The 18,431-nt window shown below is 39.4% G+C and overlaps 1 protein-coding gene across 1 annotated transcript in view; it reads right to left on the bottom strand.

Annotated features, from left to right (window-relative positions):
• The window catches only part of LOC132377892 (contactin-4-like), a 1,978,611-nt gene extending 1,965,436 nt beyond the window's left edge, over positions 1-13,175 (bottom strand). The window contains exon 1 of the mRNA XM_059944356.1: positions 13,159-13,175. The gene's annotated coding sequence lies outside the window, so the exon portion shown is untranslated. The remainder of the gene's footprint in view (positions 1-13,158) is intronic.
• Positions 13,176-18,431: the final 5,256 nt, after the last annotated feature.

Consider the following 18,431-nt stretch of genomic DNA (forward strand, 5'->3'; position numbering starts at 1 on the left):
GAATGCTGTATGAGGACTCCCAAGTCTTGTTGCACCTTTGACTTTTGAATTTTCTCTCCATTTAAAAAACTGTTTATGGCATTATTTCTTCTATCAATTTACATGACTATATGCTTCCAGCCACAGTATATCCACAGTATGCCACTTTTTATCTATTCTCCTAATCTGATTAAGTTTTTTTTGTAGCTTCTCTGCATTCCCAAGACTACATGTCCTTCCACCTACCCTTGCATTGTCCTCAAACTTGGCCACAAAGCCATCAATTCCATTATCATGTAACGTTCATGTATCATATTCCGTTACCATTGACATATCATGTAAAAAAAAGCAGTTCCAACACAGATCCCTGTGCAACACCACTAGTCAAAGACAGCCAATCAAGAAAAGTTCCCTATATTCACACTCTTTGCTTCCTGTCAATCAGCTAACGCTGTATCCATGCCAATATATTTCCTGTCATACCAAGGGCTCTTAACTTGTTAAGCAACCTCAAGTTTGGCACCTTGCTAAAGGCCTTCTGAAAATCCAAGTGCACAACATCCATCAATTCTCCTTTGTCTATCCTGCTTGTTAGTTCTTCAAATAATTCCAATAAATTTGTCAGGCAAGATTTTCCCTGAAGGAAACCATGCTTACTATGGCCTATTTTATCATGTGCCTCCAAGTATTCTGAGACCTCATCCTTAATAATTGGCTCCAACATCTTCCCAGCCACTGAGATCAGACTAACTGGCCTATAGTTTCCTACCTTCTGCCTCTCTCCCTTCTCGACAACTGTTGGATCATCTCATTTTCTGTGGAGGCCACAGAATGGTCAAGTAACTCTTGCACCTGATGCAGGGTCACAACCTGAAACATAAACCATCTGTTTGCCTCCACAAATACTTATTGATCTGCAGGGTTCCTCCAAAATGTTTTTTTTTGCTCTGACCATTCAATGAATGGTATTGCAAAAGCAAAGACCTGATTTTCAAAGTGACAGTTATAGTATAGGTTCAGTATCTACTGAGCTTCTGTACTGCAAAAAAAAACATCAAAGCTATCGGAATGCTGACTCTGTAGTTAAAATAGCAGAGCACAAAAAGACATTCTTACTTGCTTAGTGCTTTGGTCAGATCACATCTGGACTAGTGTCCCCAACCCTATTTATTGTCACAAATACTACTCATCCCTAAAAGGATTGTAGTGAAAAGCAGTGCTCTGCTTCCAAACAGAGATTTAAACTATGAATAAATTCAATAAATCTTAGGCTACTTAGGCTTCAAAGGAAAGGAATCGCACCAAACCATACAAGTTCATAAAGGATAAATCTGAACTATCACTTAGTTCAATTTTAACAAAAAGTAGTTTCAAAATGGAAAAAAAAAAGTCAATCTGGATTTAATGCACAAAATTCATTGTATAAAAAAAACATGAACACAGGGAATGGATCATTGAATGTAGCAGTGGAGGCCAAAGCCCAAATCCAATTCAAGGAGGCTTTAGTTACTGATGCATTTTAGACTGCAAAGTAGCAGCAAAGATAAACCAGGCTTCATTGTCATATAATGAGATCTCTACAGTTTTTTTTCTTTCACAACATGCTCTGACTTAAGTCTTACTGCTTAATTGCTATTATTGAAATGGAAATAAAAAGCCTACCATCTTCGGTAGCTTCACTGAATATCCAAAGAAAAACCCATTGAAGTTACTTTGACATTAAGCAATATTCAGGTCCTGCAGGTTTCACTCTCCAGAGTTGCAGAACATCATCTGAGAGAGAGAGTATAAAAGAAGAAAGCAAGGGAGGAAGAGTTTAAAAGAAGCACATGGGTGCACACGGCACATTTTGCCAGCCACAGTTCCTGTGGAGACAATGGAATGCATGAAGGGAGAGATAAAAGCATTGAGTGGGGCCAGTCAGAAATTTTGTGCACCACAGTTCCCAAGGAGATATTGGATTGTGCATATTAGGCAAGATCCAATAAAAAGAAGTTGGGTTTAAGCGGAGAAATCATATTGTGAGAGGGCCACTGTTATAGCGGGGAGTTGAGGCTTTGGTGAGAAGTGTAAGCTGTAAGTACTGTAAAAATGTTTTTATATTTATTCTTTCTTTCTTATTACACATTCAGAGCCATTGGAATGCCAGGCAGGATAATGGAATGCTCTTCTTGTGGAATATGGGAAGGTAGGGAGACACCAGTGTGCCAGATGACTATACCTGCAAGGAGTGCATCCAGCTGAAGCTTCTAATAGGCCGTGCTTTGGAGTTGGAGCTGGAACATTGAATTCCAGATCATTTCCGAGGCTGAAGAGATGATAGACAGGTCATACAGGGGGTAGCTACACCCAAAATGCTAGACACAGGTGACCATCACAGGGCGAAAGGCAACAGACATCCATTCCAAGGTACCCCTGTGGGTTTTCCCCTCAACAACTACTGTTGGTGGGGAGTGACCCAGCAGAGGTTAACCACAGCTGTCAGGTCTCTGGCACAGAGTCTGGCTCCATCATTCAGAAAGGAATTAGGGAGAAGCTGGTCCTCTGGAAGATGAGAGTGGTAATCTATACGTGGAGCCGAAAGAGCTGGTAGAGATAATAAATGGATTTTTTTTCATTTTTGCATTTACTCAGGAGATGGATATAGAGTCTACAAAAGTGTTGTGAAGCAGCAGTGATGTCATGGACCTCATAATTGATTATAGAGGATGAGGTAATTTCTGTCTTCAGGCAAATTAGGGTGTATAAATCCCCAAACCCTGACAAGGTATTCCCTGAAACTCTCTGGGGGCCCTAGCACAGATATTTAAGACATCGTTAGGCACAGGTGGGTTGCTGGAGGATTGGAAGATAGCTAGTGTTCTTCCCTTGTTTACTAAAGGCTGTAAGGACAAGCTAGGAAATTACAATCTGGTGAGCCTGAGGTCAGTGGTGGGAAAGTTATTGAAAGGTTTCCTACAGGACCAGATACATAAGTATGTGAATAGGCAGGGACTGATTAGGGAAAATCAACATGACTTTGTGTGTGGTAGGTCATCTACAGCCTGTCTTACAGAGCTTATCAAGGAAGTTAATGTTGATACAGGCGAGCCAGTGGATATTGTCTATGCAGACATTAAAAAGGCCTTTCACAAGGTCCTACATGGGAGATTGGTCAAAAAGGTTCACTCGCTTGGCATTCAAAGTGAGGTAGCAAATTGGATAAGACATTGGATTCACAAGAGAAGCTGAAGAATGATATTATATAGTTACCTCTCTGACTGGAAACCTGTGACTAGTGGTGTGCCGCTGGGACTGATGCTGGGTCCATTATTGTCTGTCATCTATATCAACAAGCTGGATGATAATGTGGTAGAATGGATCAGCAAATTTGCAAATGACACCAAGACTAGGGGTGCAGACAGCAAAGAAGACTATCAAAGCTTACAGTGGGAACTGTGCTGAAAACTGGCAGATGGAATTTGATGCCAACAATTGTGAGGTGTTGCGCTTTGGGAGGACCAGCCAGGGTAGGTGTTATACAGTGAGCACTAGAGCACTGAGGAGTGCAGTAGAGCAGAGGGATCCAGCAATGCAGATCCATAATTCCTTGAAAGTGGCATCACAGGTAGGTAGGGTTGTAAAGAATGTTTTTGACACATTGGCCTTCATAAATCAACGTATTGAGTGCAGGAATTGGTAAGTTATGTTGAAACTCTATAAGATGTTGGTGAGGCCTAATTTGCAGTACTGTGTGTAGTTTTGGTCACCTACCTAGAGGAAAGATATAAATAAGATCAAAAGAGTGCAGAGAAAATTTACAAGGATGTTGCCAGGGTTGAAGACTTAAGTATAGGGAAAAGTTGAATTGGTTAGGACGTTATTCACAAAATGCTGGAGGAACTCTGTAAGACAGGCTGCATCTAAGGAAATGAGTGAACAGACACCATTTCACGCCAAGGCCCTTCATCAGGACTCAAGACTGAGGGACCATTTGATAGAAGTTTGAGGGATACAAATGCAAGCAGGCTTTTTCTACTGAGATTGGGTGAGACTACAACTAGAGGTCATGGATCATGACTGAAGGATGAAATATTTAAGGGGACTGTGAGGGGGGAGCTTACTCACTCAGATGGTGGTGAGAGTGTGGGATGAGCTGCCTGTGGAAGTGGTGCATGCAGGTTTGATTTCAGCATTTAAGAGAAAGGTTGATAGGTCTATGGATGGGAGTGCTACTTCCAGGGGCAGGTTATTGGGATTAGGTAGATTAATGGTTCAGATACACTAAATACACTAGATACACTATTCTGTGCTGTGATATTCTACGATTCCATCATCATATACTAGTCTGGCATTAATACTACAATCAGAAATGGCCAGACAGCACAAATCTTTACAAGGGGATCTCCTACTAATTCTTTAGTCACATTCCTCTTCAAACCATACAACATTGCATTACAAATTCCCCAATTATTAAACAGAAAATAAAAATGGCTCAATACAAGCCAAATGCTGGCGAAACTCAGCAGCTCAGGCAGGATCTATGGAGGGAAATAACAAGCTGACATTTTGGGCCGAGACACTTCGTCAATCTTGATGAAAGGTCTCGGCCTGAAGCAGTGACTGTTTATTTTCCTCCATAAATACTGCCTGAACTGTTCAATTCCTCCAGCATTTTGCGAATGTTGCTCAAGATTTCAAGCCTCTCTTGTGTCAATGGATATGGCTCCTCAACCAGTTCAACTGAGACCTTAAAGCAAAGCTAGACATAAAAAAGATGGACAAAGAAACTGGAGCTCTGTTTCTGGTTAAAAAAAAAAGTCTAGAAATAGAAGTAAAATCTAAATTTACTGATGAATAGAATTTATTTAGCTTTTAGGTTCAATTAAACTTGTTCTTGACTCTCACCAGTACAGAGATGAAAACATTCCATCTGTCTTTATTCTTGTGGAGTTGTTAGTATGTTAAACATAAAATTTTTATAGCCTGAAGATTAAGGTTAAGGATAAAATGGTACAATATTATCATATGATTTTATTACTTGAGCATGTTACTGGATTTCCATTTAAACTTGAATATTTTAGCTAGAAGAAAAACCACAGTTCAAAATACAAAATGAAATCTTGCCCAACGTTCTTGTGTGTTTAACTTGAGCAGAATAATAACAGAACAAGCAATCACGTCATAAGCAGCCGATGAGTACAAGATATTTGCTAGAGTTTGACTTAAAATGAGTTGATCTGTGTGGCTCCAGGCAAACTCCATCATCCTAACGGGCTGCAATATGAATGTTACAGCAATGTTTAAATGAGGCTTGGCATCATGATGGTCTGGAAATCAGTGTAATGGATGCATTAATTATCAAGTTCAAGGTGCCAGAATGGGTTTCATAGTATCTGCTTGGCAGGTGAGGTGGGGTGAGGGGGTGTTTGTGCTCTGGAACCTGGATTCTGCTTGAGGTTAAAGAAACTCATGTGTAGATATGGGTTTCATCCTGGTGAGTTTCCAATTTCCAGCTGTTGTCTGAAGATTTAATGGACTTCGTGTTTTTGATGATCATTGCTCCCTGGAAAATTTGCCCAAATTTCCTGTGCAATACTGAAACGGTTTCATTGTATCCAAAGTAATATTATTTGATGAATCTGTGTCAGGCAGATTGTTAAGCATGATTTCTGTTTCAGTTCTGACACGAATGACCGGAAAGCAGTTAATATAGGCTTTTACTCTACAGTAAGTGCTTTTTCAACCATATAGACTGGAATTTGCCAAGTCAGGGTGTCACAACCAACTTGAAACAAGCAAAGGCAAGCAATAAGGGGAATAGGATACAGAACTCCAATTGAATACCAACTTCACTTCACACACTCTACTTCTATTTTAATAGCATTCAGCTCATATACATATTCAAATATGCATGCATATTTCTCACCAGAAATTGTGTAACCATTATTATTGTTTATCTTTTCTCAGTTCAAGCTGGTAAAACCTGACGTATGGGCATAGCCAAGCATGCTGATTTGCCAATTGCTATGAACTATTCTAGTGGTGCTCAGTATGGTGGCTTTCTTAAGATTTACATAGATATTACAGTGTAGCCCTAATCTCTTAATGCTACTGTGTAGTGTCTTTGGAATGACACCCGTTGTAGTTATTATTATCGGGACAATGTATACCCCTGCTCATGTTCCAATGTCTTTCCATTTCCTCTTTTAATTCAGCATATAGCTGGTGTTTTTCACTCACTGACTTCTGTAAGTTATGTGTGTTTGGAGTGGCTATATGTAAGTTATGTTAAGTTATGTAAGTTATGTTAAGTTATGTGTGTTTGGAGTGGCTGTATCTATGTTTTCTTCTTCTTCTGCTTCTTTTTCTTACTGAAACATCGGCATGTTGCTAAGCTAGAGCACATCATCAATGATGTTACCCGGGGTCGTCAGGGGTTGCAGGTCTTTCAATATCATACACCCTCACCCAGGCAACCTGACCGGGGCTGATCAGACCCTGGCCTGTGCCCTAGCAGCAACCCACGGATCTGCCCTCTTTATCCAGAGCCATTTTGACGCTTTGTCTGCTGCATCTGTGATGGTAGAAATGACATTCCTTCTTCTCTCTCCCGTAATTCCAAGTGCAGTGTATACTTTGCAGAGCGACTGGCCTGCAAAGCCATGACACCCAAATTCCACAGGCCAACACTTTGCTCTCCAGCCTTTTATGAATCTTCAGATTCTCATACTTGGCACTTATCCACTCGTAGGCCTCCTCCATTCGTTCTTCCCGAGGCACAGTAAGCTCAAGCATAAGAACGTGCTTCAATGAGTCGGACCACCACGTGAAGTTAGGTTGTAATGTAGACTCTGTGATGTGGAGAGGGAACTGCAGCTATTTTCCCAGGTCTACTTTTAGCTTCCAGTCCTGTGCAGTGAAGAGCAACCCAGTTATTTTCTAGTGTTCTGTTGGTCTTTCCCCCTCCTTGACAAAGCAGATGGTATTCCTGAGCACACTTGTTTTCTGGCAGATGTTAAGGGTGCTGCAGATTGTCTCAGCGATTATCCGGAGGACCCGGTCATGCCGCCACCGATAATGGCCATCGGCAAGAGCTCTGGGGCAGCAGCTCAGAATATTCTCTGGCATACCAGTCTTCTCTCAGAGTGGGCAAGGTAGTCATTCTGCAAGGCCCCAGCAGTGCAGGTTGGATGGGCTAGGAAGGACGTCATAAACAGCCTGGATAAGGAACTTGATGCGGTAAGGATCCACCTTCCAGAGATCGTTCCATGTGATCTGTCAACTCGATCACCTGCTCCCATTTGGTCTAGGCTCCTTGGTGTTTCATTGCCACTGCTCTGCTGGTCCTCTCCTCCTCCACAGATGCACTTACTGGACCAGCTCTCGTCGTTCTTTACCTTGTACTTTGTAGAAATGGGGGACTTCAAGTAAATAAGTTGTTCTTGATTGTTTTTCCAGTATTATTATATCTGGATGCTTATTATGGATTGTCCTATCTCTAATAACTGATCAGTCATAATATAATTTGTGGTATTCTGACTCTAAAACTGGATATTATTATTAATATTATCATCATCTTTACTGAGGCTGGATTAAATGCAATAACTAAACTTTGAAGACAGTTCTAAGTATGCATGAGGGTAAAGGATACACCAAAGAACATATTGACAGAAATTAGTTGCAAAGATGTAGTTATATAAAAATTCAACTTAGAAGAATGTTTATGGGATTTAGTGAGCTTTGAGAGCTAGAAGTGTGTTTTAGCTTCTCTTGACTGTCATTTAATATTGGAGACTGGCATTGGGATGCAGTTATTTGTGTTTTTGTTGCATTGATATAATCCATAGATAAAACAGTGGGATGCTGAGAGGGTAGAGGTATGAAATAATGTGTTTCAGCTAGCAGTCTAAATTAGGAGATGGAGAATAATTGTAATCTAAAGACGATAGACTAAAAAAGTACAAAGGGGTCCCAGTGTATAAGTACTGTACTTAATACTGCAGTTTGTGATTAACTGCAGGAAATTAACTGCCGTTAGTCTGCACTCTACTGTAGAGGCATAATCCACTCCCAAAAAACAATTTAATGTTTATTACAATAAGCACTGATATTCTTTGAAACTCTCTAATTCTATTAAAGAAATATCAGCATGACAAAAGCATGTTTATTTCCTGATATACCTTTTGATTTTCAGTGTGTAGTTCAAAATCAGCCAAATGCACTGTCATCTTTTTGCTTATCTTTCACATCGACAGAAAATTGTTCTGTTTCTAACCTGATCAGTCTCCTCAGAACTGCAGAAACTGATGTCACAGCTAGTATCGTTGACTCCTCACAGATTTGGCGACTCAGGTTCAACCCTGCTGGCTGTGTGGAGTTTGTACATTCTCCCTGTGATCACTCTGATTTCCTCTAGCTGTTACAGTTCCCTCCACATTCCAAAAAATGAGTTGGTGGGCTAATTGGTCATCTTAAAATGCCCTTGATGTCGAGGTGAGTAGCAGAATCTTGAGGATGGATGGGGAAAAATAGCTACTGAGAATGTTGAAAGAATGGATTAGGGTAGGACTTGTGTGAGAAGAAGGGTACTTGAGGTTTGTGCGGACTTGGTGAGTTGAAAACCCTCTTTCAGTGCTATCTTTCTTTATGTCCACATGAGCTATTAAAGTTCCAGTTATTAACAAAAGCAGCAGAACCTTTTCCTCCCGGTCACATTTCTAAAATTGACCAGCTTTACACTTATGAGGATGTTCAATTGTTATAATTTAGTGGACTAATTAGATAGGCTAATTACTCCTTTTCTTTTTACCATTCTTTATTTTCTCTTAACTACACTAGAGAAGCAGACTATGCCAAAAACTCTTCCCTATTCAGTGATTCACCAACAATCTGCCAATAAAACTAACACTTGCTTTCAACACCTGCTGAAAAAAGTAGTGAATTATTGGCAGGTGTGGCACGCTCTGTTCAAATAAATTAGTCATCTCAATGATAAAAGATGTGAATGCTCATTGGAATGTCTAAGCTAATTTCCCTTATCCAACATGCTATAGTTTAGACACTGCTTCTCAATTTCAATCTAGATTTCTCAGCTCTGCTGATCTGTGAATTTAATCTCCAGAGGACTATAGTTAACTTAATAGCAACATCTTTAACATGAATTGTGACAAGATCCTACCATGGCAGATTGTCAGAAATCCCAAAACTCTGAGCAGTGAAACATTTTTAAGCTGTTCTCAAAATGCACCACTGAATTAGCTTCTCTTTGTTCAGTGCAGTATTAGATTTGTTAATTGCATTGGTCACCTCAACCCCCGGCACTAATTTAAAAGCCAGGCTTTGTGTCCAGCCTTTGACGAAAAACAAGGGGGAAAAATCTGCTAGCTAGTTGGAAGTGCTGAAATTCAAACTCCAGTAGGTTTGGATTTACCCACCTCAAATGACAAGTGTGATGGTCCCAAGCTGAATGACTGACAGATGGCACCACATCTGCCAACATGCTCTTTCCTTGCACACCACATGGTGCCTGATGGAACAGCATGGTCTTGCTGGGATTCCTGATCACTATGCTGGGAAATTGCTACACAGCTCCCATACCAAGTCAAACCTCACTCAGGATTTAATACCACAGTGACTTCAACGGGGAGATCAGGTATGGATATTATGATCTGGATGATGGGGTGGTAAATTGGATTAGTAAGTATGCAGATGATACTAAGGTAGGTGGCATTGTGGATAATGAAGGAGGTTTTCAAAGCTTGCAGAGAGATTTAGGCCAGTTAGAAGAGTGGGCTGAACGATAGTAGATGGAGTTTAATGTTGATAAGTGTGAGGTGCTACATTTTGGTAGGAATAATCCAAATAGGACATATGTGGTAAATGGTAGGGCACTGAAAAATGCAGAACAGAGTGATCTAGGAATAATGGTGCATAGTTCCTTCAAGATGGAATCTCATGTGGATAGGGTGGTGAAGAAAGCTTTTGCTATGTTGGCCTTTATAAATCAGAGCATTGAGTATAGGAGTTGGGATGTAATGTTAAAATTGTACAAGACATTGGTAAGGCCGAATTTGGAGTATTGAGTACAGTTCTGGTCATTGAATTATAGGAAAGATGTCAACAAAATAGAGAGAGGACAGAGAAGATTTACTAGAATGTTATCTGGGTTTCAGCACCTAAGTTACAGGGAAAGGTTGAACAAGTTAGAACTTTATTCTTTGGAGCGTAGAAGGTTGAGGGGGGACTTGATAGAGGTATTTAAAATTATGAGGGGGATAGATAGAGTTGACATTGATAGGCTGTTTCCATTGAGAGTAGGGGAGTTTCAAACAAGAGGACATGAGTTGAGAGTTAGGGGACAAAAGTTTAAGGGTAACACGAGGGGGAATTTCTTTACTCAGAGAGTGGTAGCTGTGTGGAACAAGCTTCTCGTAGAAGTGGTAGAGGCAGGTTTGGTATTGTCATTTAAAGCAAAATTAGATAGGTATATGGACAGGAAAGGAATGGAGGGCTATGGGCTGAGTGCGGGTCAGTGGGACTAGGTGAGAGTAAGTGTCGGCATGGACTAGATGGCCTGTTTCCGTGCTGTGATTGTTATATGGTTATATGATGCCAACAGGAAGAAAACTTTGATTTAATTCTAACAACTTTAATTCTTTTCATTATTTCTCTGTACTTTCATTAATTTTGTTTTAACTTTAATTCACTTATTCAGTCATTTATTTCAAATGCTTATTTCAAAAAGTGTAGTGGGTGTGTGGAATGCACTGCCAGTGATGGTAGTAGAGGTGATTCAATGGAGTCTATTAAAAGACTGTTAGTTAGTTAGATGGAACTTAGAAAAATAGTGGGCCATGCAGTAGGGAAAGTCTAGGCAGTTTCTAGAGTAGGCCCAACATTCTGGGCTGAAGGGCCTGTAATTTGCTGTAGATTTCTATGTTCTATGTTTATGTTGGTAGTCTCAAATGCTTCCAGTGACAGAGATTATGAATAACTTTAATATGGATAAAGCTCCACCCCATCTTCACTTATTGGGTATTTCAGCAATGTACCAGCTAAGGTTTCACTGCAGGGATCACAATTTATTTTTGTGGGATGCATTAGGGCACTGGGATACTGGGATCTGACAATAAAATTTGTTTCTGGTCAGCTGAGGACATTTGATAAGTAAGAACATTTGGGGAGTACAGGTGGGGAATTTAGTGCAGTGTGATCAAGCCCAATGAATCATTAACAAATGAATAGGATTATTATTTTCAATGGCTCATTGCTATTTGTTTCAAAAAGACCTATCTTCCATATAAACATAGTGAAAGACTTCAAAAAAAATATGCTTTCTTAACTTCCAATCATAATTACATCCACACCAGTAATTTTCTGTACTTTAAAATTAAAATTAAATTGTCTGAAGCAAATTTTCCATCTGAACACTGACAAGGCTTCAATGTAAATGCCTATGCTGTAAATTCATTCTTAGTTGAAAAGCAAGAAGTTTAGCTGCTGATAGGTATAGACATGATTGAGAAGGTGAAAATTTGGGTCAGGAAGTGGCAAATTAATCCAACCTTTGGACAGTGATAAAAACACAAGCGGCCATGTTATGAGAGAACAGGCTTACACGCAGGCTTGACAATGCTGCTTGCAGCAATTTACAGTATTTTGCTGATAATCACTTCTATTGCAATTGACATCAATTGCCATGACTCACTTGATTACAACCTTCCCAACATATTTCTCCTAGGTTATTTTACAACACAATTTTCACAAATTCACAAAACTAATGTGATCCACAGGATCGCATGTCATCCAATCCACACGAACTGGTGACTGGATACATTATCAATCTTCCATGTTTCCTTGAAATATATAAAATGCTTAATATCAAAATTATAAGTTATCAGTCATATTGGCTTTCAATGAATCATTAATTAAATCTACATTAGATTTAACTCAATTCTAACAACTTGAAAATTATAAAGAGAAATTGCAGATGCTGGATATCTGATAAAACAGAAATGCTAGAAATATTCAGCAGGTCAGGCACCATCTGTGGAGAGAGGAATGATTGATAAAGTAAGAACTGGAATTTAATTGTAAAGAAGGTGGGAGAAGGGAAATCTGATTGGATGAGGACTAACCAATCAGGAGGGACAGACTACAGGTATATAAATACCAGTAGATTAAATATGCCCAGGTATCATCCCTAATGAAGATGGCAGAGTTTGCCATCGAAACGTTGGTTATAATTGATATCTGCACCTGGCTGGAAGCCCAAGTAGGGTTTATTCATCAAACACACCGGGAAAGTACTAAATCCTTTTTCTTTTGTATTCCAGTCTGATGCCCTTTGGTGGCACTATGGAATTGAAGAAACAAGCTAACTTTAAGTCATAGAGAAAATGGGGGAGAAATAAATGGGTGAGACCAGGTTCACTGTGGAGATAAGTAGTGGCAACGGTTTGAAAAGAGTATTAAATATTTTGAAATGCAAGGCTGTTGAAGGTGTCTAGCATGTTAAACTACACTGACGGAGAGAGAAACCAAAGTCAATATCACAGATGACTGACATATAGTAGAGATAGCCAGTTGTTACAAACAAACATGGTCAGTTTGACCTGCTGAGAGTATCTGACAACAGCCTGAATTTTGTAGTCTCTTGTCTACATTATCATACTTAACGGCTGCTGTAAACTTGTTGACTTCAACTTACTTCCAAAGGAACCCTCATCACATCTTGTCACAGATTGTCCTTTTATCCTATCCACCTTTCCATTCACCTTTTCTGCAACTTAAAAACAACTTTTCTTAAATCTCTTTTTCAGACCTGAAATATTAACTGTTCTTTCCCCAGATGCTGTCTGACCTGCTGAGATTTTCTATTTCTTTCTGATTTCATCCTACAATAAAGTTTCTTTCTTCATAATTCTGTGTCAGTAAAATCTTATCATGTATTATGTTTGGTTTGTATTTAGCCAGAGGGGAAACAAGGCAGCCATTTGAATTCACCTGTGTAGTTTGGCTTCTGAATGACTATACGGAAACCTGTTATTGATATTCTCAAACCGTATGAAACCACAAGGGACAGATGCAAGGCCAGACTTGATGATTAATGATCGAGTCCAGCAAGAGTTTGTTATGTTCAGTGGTAATGAAGAAAGCAGCTAGTAAATCTTCATTAGAATGTTAGCAGAGCCATACCTGCAACATTAAGAACAATTACTCCAATCAATTAAAAAGAACCTTGGCTGATGGTACAGGGAACAAACTTCAGGTCACAATGAAGCATGACTTGAGTAACTGAAATATAAAAAAAAATTGGCAAATTACAAATTCAATTCACTTTTTTGTTATACTGGCCTCATCATAAATTCCAGTGATTTAAAATAAGTTTTTTGGCCATATAATTGAGGAAAAGCACATTATTGCAGCAGAATTTATGAAGTGCCTGGTTTAATGTAATCAGGTGACAACAGAATTTTTTTTATTGTTGAAGTGCATTTATGTGTTCATCCTGTTAATATGAAAAGAGCTACATGTGTCTTTAAGAGAAAGCTGTGATGTCTTTATCCATGTGCGGAGTAGAACGGAGAGTTACAATGGTCTAGAAAAAACATCACAACTGGAAGCTGGTTTTCCCTAATAGAGCTGATCATATGATGAGAAAAGCTGAATAATCTTTGATAATATCCATGTAAATTCATTTACACTTGTTTGTAGATCTGGAATATTGATAATTTGACATGTTTTACATGTGGATGCTTTAGATTTTTTGCGAGTAAGGTGTCGGCACTGAATGGCATGGTTGTGCAAGGTTCCTTATCGGCCTAGTAGGTTAGCCTTTTTAATAATTTAATTACAAGGCTATATATTGTAACAGCTTTTATTACTTTTATTAAGGTTTAGTTTTGTCTTACTTTATTGTTTCATGACCGAATGTGAATGTGTTCTCTGTTCATGGAGCGTGAGAGAGGAGAATTATTTTCAGGGTCTAGCCTATATGTGTCTGGAAGTTAAGCACGTGTGTGTCAAATTGAGTATATCTCTTCGTTGAGGTCAGATGTATTTATTCATATATTTAATTCTGTCTACAAGATAAAAGGTTGGTAGGATTCCAATGTTCTTTGTACTGTTTATTTTATAATTGCCACAACCATATTGGTTTTGTATAGTTTACTTATCTTCATACTGCATATGTAACTAATTGATACACAAGTGTGTGGACTGAAATTAAGCTGAGATTGTAACAGCAGGAACTTTGTTTATAAGTTCATTTTGTTGTTTTTATTTTGTTTTTATCTAGAACAGATAAAGGAATTAAAGACCCAAAAATGTATTTGTTGTCCTGAGTGTGTATTTTTCCCAGGCTACAAAATTAACGTTCTTTGAGCTATGTTTATTTTGACACATAGCCCAAAATGGTGGAGATGGGCAAATATAACACAAATTGCAGCAAATTCAAAAAATGAAGGAACTGGACAAACCAAAATGAAAAACATTAGCAGGTTCTTTACTGAGGATTACAGGGGTATGATACATGAAATTTTAGTCTGCAGATAAAGCAATACCTGACCAGCAAAATGCTTGAAGCTGACATTATGTACTTGTAAAGGTAATTGAAATGCTCTGCTCCCCTAGCACTAGAACTACTCAAAATGATGAATACAAACAAAATGACTGGTTTTACTTCACAATATGTGCTGCAGAAGTGGTGTTCAGTCTGTGGGTGACGTTACACTGTTCTTCAGCATCACCTGTGACCAGCTACTTCTCTTATTTTGTGGGTGCTGGGGTGACCATTGAGGCTAATATGGGAACAACAGGATCTTCCACAAGTGGATTAAGTATCTGATGCAGCAGGTAGGCGGGCCATTGTTTCTGTCACATACAGGGCTTATAATGCCAAATTTGCTCCCATTTTTGAGCAATTACTACCAGTTGTTCCCAGGAATTGGAGGAGAGGTTATGTTCCTTCAAGGAGAGCTTGAGTACATCTTTACATCTTTTCCTCTGTCCACATGGTAATATCTTCCCATGACAGAGCTTGAAAGAAAGTGTCCATTTAGGAAGCCATAAGATGAGAATATTCCATGTTCTTGTGGTGAACTACATATACCTGTCTGGACACGCCCCCTGCTGACTGCTCCTGTGGCTCCTCCCACAGACCCCTGTATAAAGGCGATTGAGGCCTGAGCCCGGCCTCTCAGTCTCCAGGATGTAGTATGGTGGTCAACCTCTGCTTGTTCCTTCTTCCAGTCAATAAAAGTCAATATCTCGCCTTTACGTCTCAGAGTGAGTTATTGATGGTGCATCAGTTCTATGTCCAACAAAACTGACTGAATGCAGTTAGGATGCCAGTCCTGGGGATGTTGACAGTGATGTCTGGTTCTCACAATGAATTGAGAGGATTTTGTGGAGAAGGCATCGGTAGTATTTTTCAAATGCCTTGGTATGAATGACAGAGGTAGTCCAGATATCAGAAGTATTTGGGTGGGCATGGATCACTGTCACCTGGCAGACCATGAAAGGGCAGGGGTTTCCAACATGGGATCCACAGATCAGCTAATGGTAGGGACCCATGGCATAAAAAAGGTTGGAAACACCTGGTTTAGTCTTAGATCTGAAGTCTTGATCTTCAAAGTAAGGCATGGTATGGTAGAACAATCACTTTACAGCATCAGTGATCATTAGTACTGTTGTCTGTAAGGAGTTTGCACATTTTCCTCATGGAACTGTAGGTTCCCTCCAACTGCTCTGGTTTCCTGCCACATTCCAAAGACATAAGGTAAGGGTTAGTTCGTTGAAGGCATGCTATGTTGGCACTGGAAGCACAGCCCCAGCAGAATGCTTGACTATTTTGGTTATTGACACTGAACAGCGCATTTTACTTGTACAATGTATTGTGTATGTTAATCAAAATGGCTTCTTTGTTTTGTTAAGAGTAGGAATGCTTCTTTGTATGATAAGTGCTTTCTCTTGCAGTTGTTTAGCTTTAGACTTGCTGATATCGGGATTGTATTCATTTGTTGAACAATGGAGAATGTTATTTTGTCTTGTGGGTCTGGGAGCGGGGGTTTTGCGGTCTTTTCAGGGGAGTTGGGAAGAAGACGCCAAGGAAGGTGCGCGTGTGCTGCACTGCTCGGTCAACCACCCAGGTAGACCCAGGTGTGATGACATGGAGGTCGGAGGCAAGCGACGAGGGGTCGAATGGTTCGATGGTTGAGCTCCAATGATGTGCGCTAAACTGACTGAACTTTGATAAGTTGGTGCCTTTTACTTTATTTTATTTTCCTTCATATATATTGTATTGCATAGTACTCATTTAGTTTTAGTAAAATCTTTAAAGTGTATTCCATAACGGTATCTGATGTGAGTTTGATATTGTGTGTGTTCACGCAGCATAAACTTGATTCCCACAGCACCTGCATGTACGGGAGGTGGGGTTGGTGAGTGGCTGGATCTCCTTTTCCCCTAGACATATACCAGCCTGTTGGGTGGGTGTTACATACTGTATGTTTTGATGTATGTATGACAAATAAAGCCAATCTTTAAAAATACCCTTTTCCTCCATTGGCCTATCGCTGTATTGGCACATTAAATGTAGTAACAAATTTCAGCATCAATGTCTTCTGTGATATGAGAAGCTGTCCGCGCTTTCCAAAATTTCTCTATGAATATTATTGTCAGAGGACAGTTTAGTGCAGTGGGAACTCAAGGATGTATGTGCTGTGAAGGTTGAATGAAAGGCCCAGCCCTTCATCACTTGATTGAATATATTGACTTCAGAACCAATTTCTGAGAATGTACAAATACACTCTCAAAGTTCAGTTCAAACTAAGTTTATTATCAAAGTATGTATATCCCAATATATTACCCTGAGATTCATTTTCTTCTGGGCATTAGAACACAATAGAAGCGATGTAGAACTACACATAAACAAAGACGGACAAACAATAAATGTCGAAGAGAAGAGAAGCTCTAAATTTTGCCACTCAGTTGCTGAGATTTAGGTGAAATTGTTTCTGAAGTTTACTCACCATTGGCTCAATAATCTCCCATTGGTACTGGAAATAAGATTCAACATTGCAAAGTTTGTTAGAGGTGTGGTACAAGATTACAGCAAGAAAGTAATGATGCAGCCTCATTTGACATCAGTCTTCAGTGAGATTAGTTTTGTTACAGACACATATTTGTTTGCATCTTAGTGACAAATTTCAAATATGAGTCGGGTGTTCCACAATCCCCCTCAACTGAAGGAGACAAAGCCTATGCAAACTCAAAGTAGACAAACTTTTTTCATTCATTTTGCATCAGATTGTCTGGCAAGCCTCTGCTTGAACAGAATCCACTCTTCATTCAAAAAGCAGCTCTTCAGCCACTAGGGGGATGGTAATTTGGAGGATTACAGTGAGGAATTCATCTGCAGCAGACAGAAGGCGAAAGACGGAATGACAGAACCCATTGTAGCTTCCATTGTTTCTCTTCGTCAATGGTTATGATTATGGCATTGCTGAAGTCTTGAGAGACATCCCTGTCCTTTCAAATGTTGAAAGCGTGTTCGCAGGTAGTTAACTCTTTCTCACCAGTTTTATCATTTAGCACTAGTGCTATCTTGACCCAAAGACATTTTATATATCTTTACTTGGTATATGGCCTACTCATTGGGTAGGAGTGGCAGCATATTGCCCCAAAGAACTTCCTATGAGGTTAAGAGTGCTCACTTCATGCAGTTAAGAGGACCTTTAAAATGTTCCTCCTAATTGATGCTGACCATCACTCTGACCCTGATGATCTCATCTCCATTTGTGGCTATCAAACAGGTTGGGTCTGGGTGTTTAGTCAATAGACAGCTATGGCAATGTAGAAACTCTGCACATTCCATGGCTTTCAGAAATTTGCAGAGCCCTCTACATCCTGTCCACACTCCAACTATTTTCTTAGGACATGAACTTTCAGCTGGACCTCTGCTTTCAAGGGTCTGTAAACCTATTTCTGTTGCCTTGATGACTGGTAGCAGTTAATTAGTTCCTTAATCATCTGGTCATTTTCATCAATTAGTTCTTATTGTAGATAAAGCAGAAGTCTCTTCACAGCTGTCTATTATGAAAGACTTCAGAAAAGCCGATAAGCTCTGAACTCTTTCCAGCTCCTGTGGGCTGTGTGTTGAACTTACAAGATTTATGAGTGTATACTAAGTGAATTCTAGAATACCATTGAAAACTGACAAAGGGAAATACAGGAATATATTTAATCCATTGAAATATCTCTTTAGTTCCATTAACATGATATTTGAAAAACTAAAATCAATATTTGCAATAAACTTACAGTGATAGTGGCAAAAAAAAATTGCAGAATTAAATAATCAATAAGAGAAAAGGCCATTTGGTTCAAGTCTGTGCTAGTGTCTCACACCACAGGTCATCTGCTGCTCTCCCTGCCTGCTCTCTTACATCACCAAAATTTTCAACTTACAT

The sequence above is a fragment of the Hypanus sabinus genome, chromosome 19 (assembly GCF_030144855.1).
Source record: "Hypanus sabinus isolate sHypSab1 chromosome 19, sHypSab1.hap1, whole genome shotgun sequence".
Classification (NCBI taxonomy): Eukaryota; Metazoa; Chordata; class Chondrichthyes; order Myliobatiformes; family Dasyatidae; genus Hypanus; species Hypanus sabinus.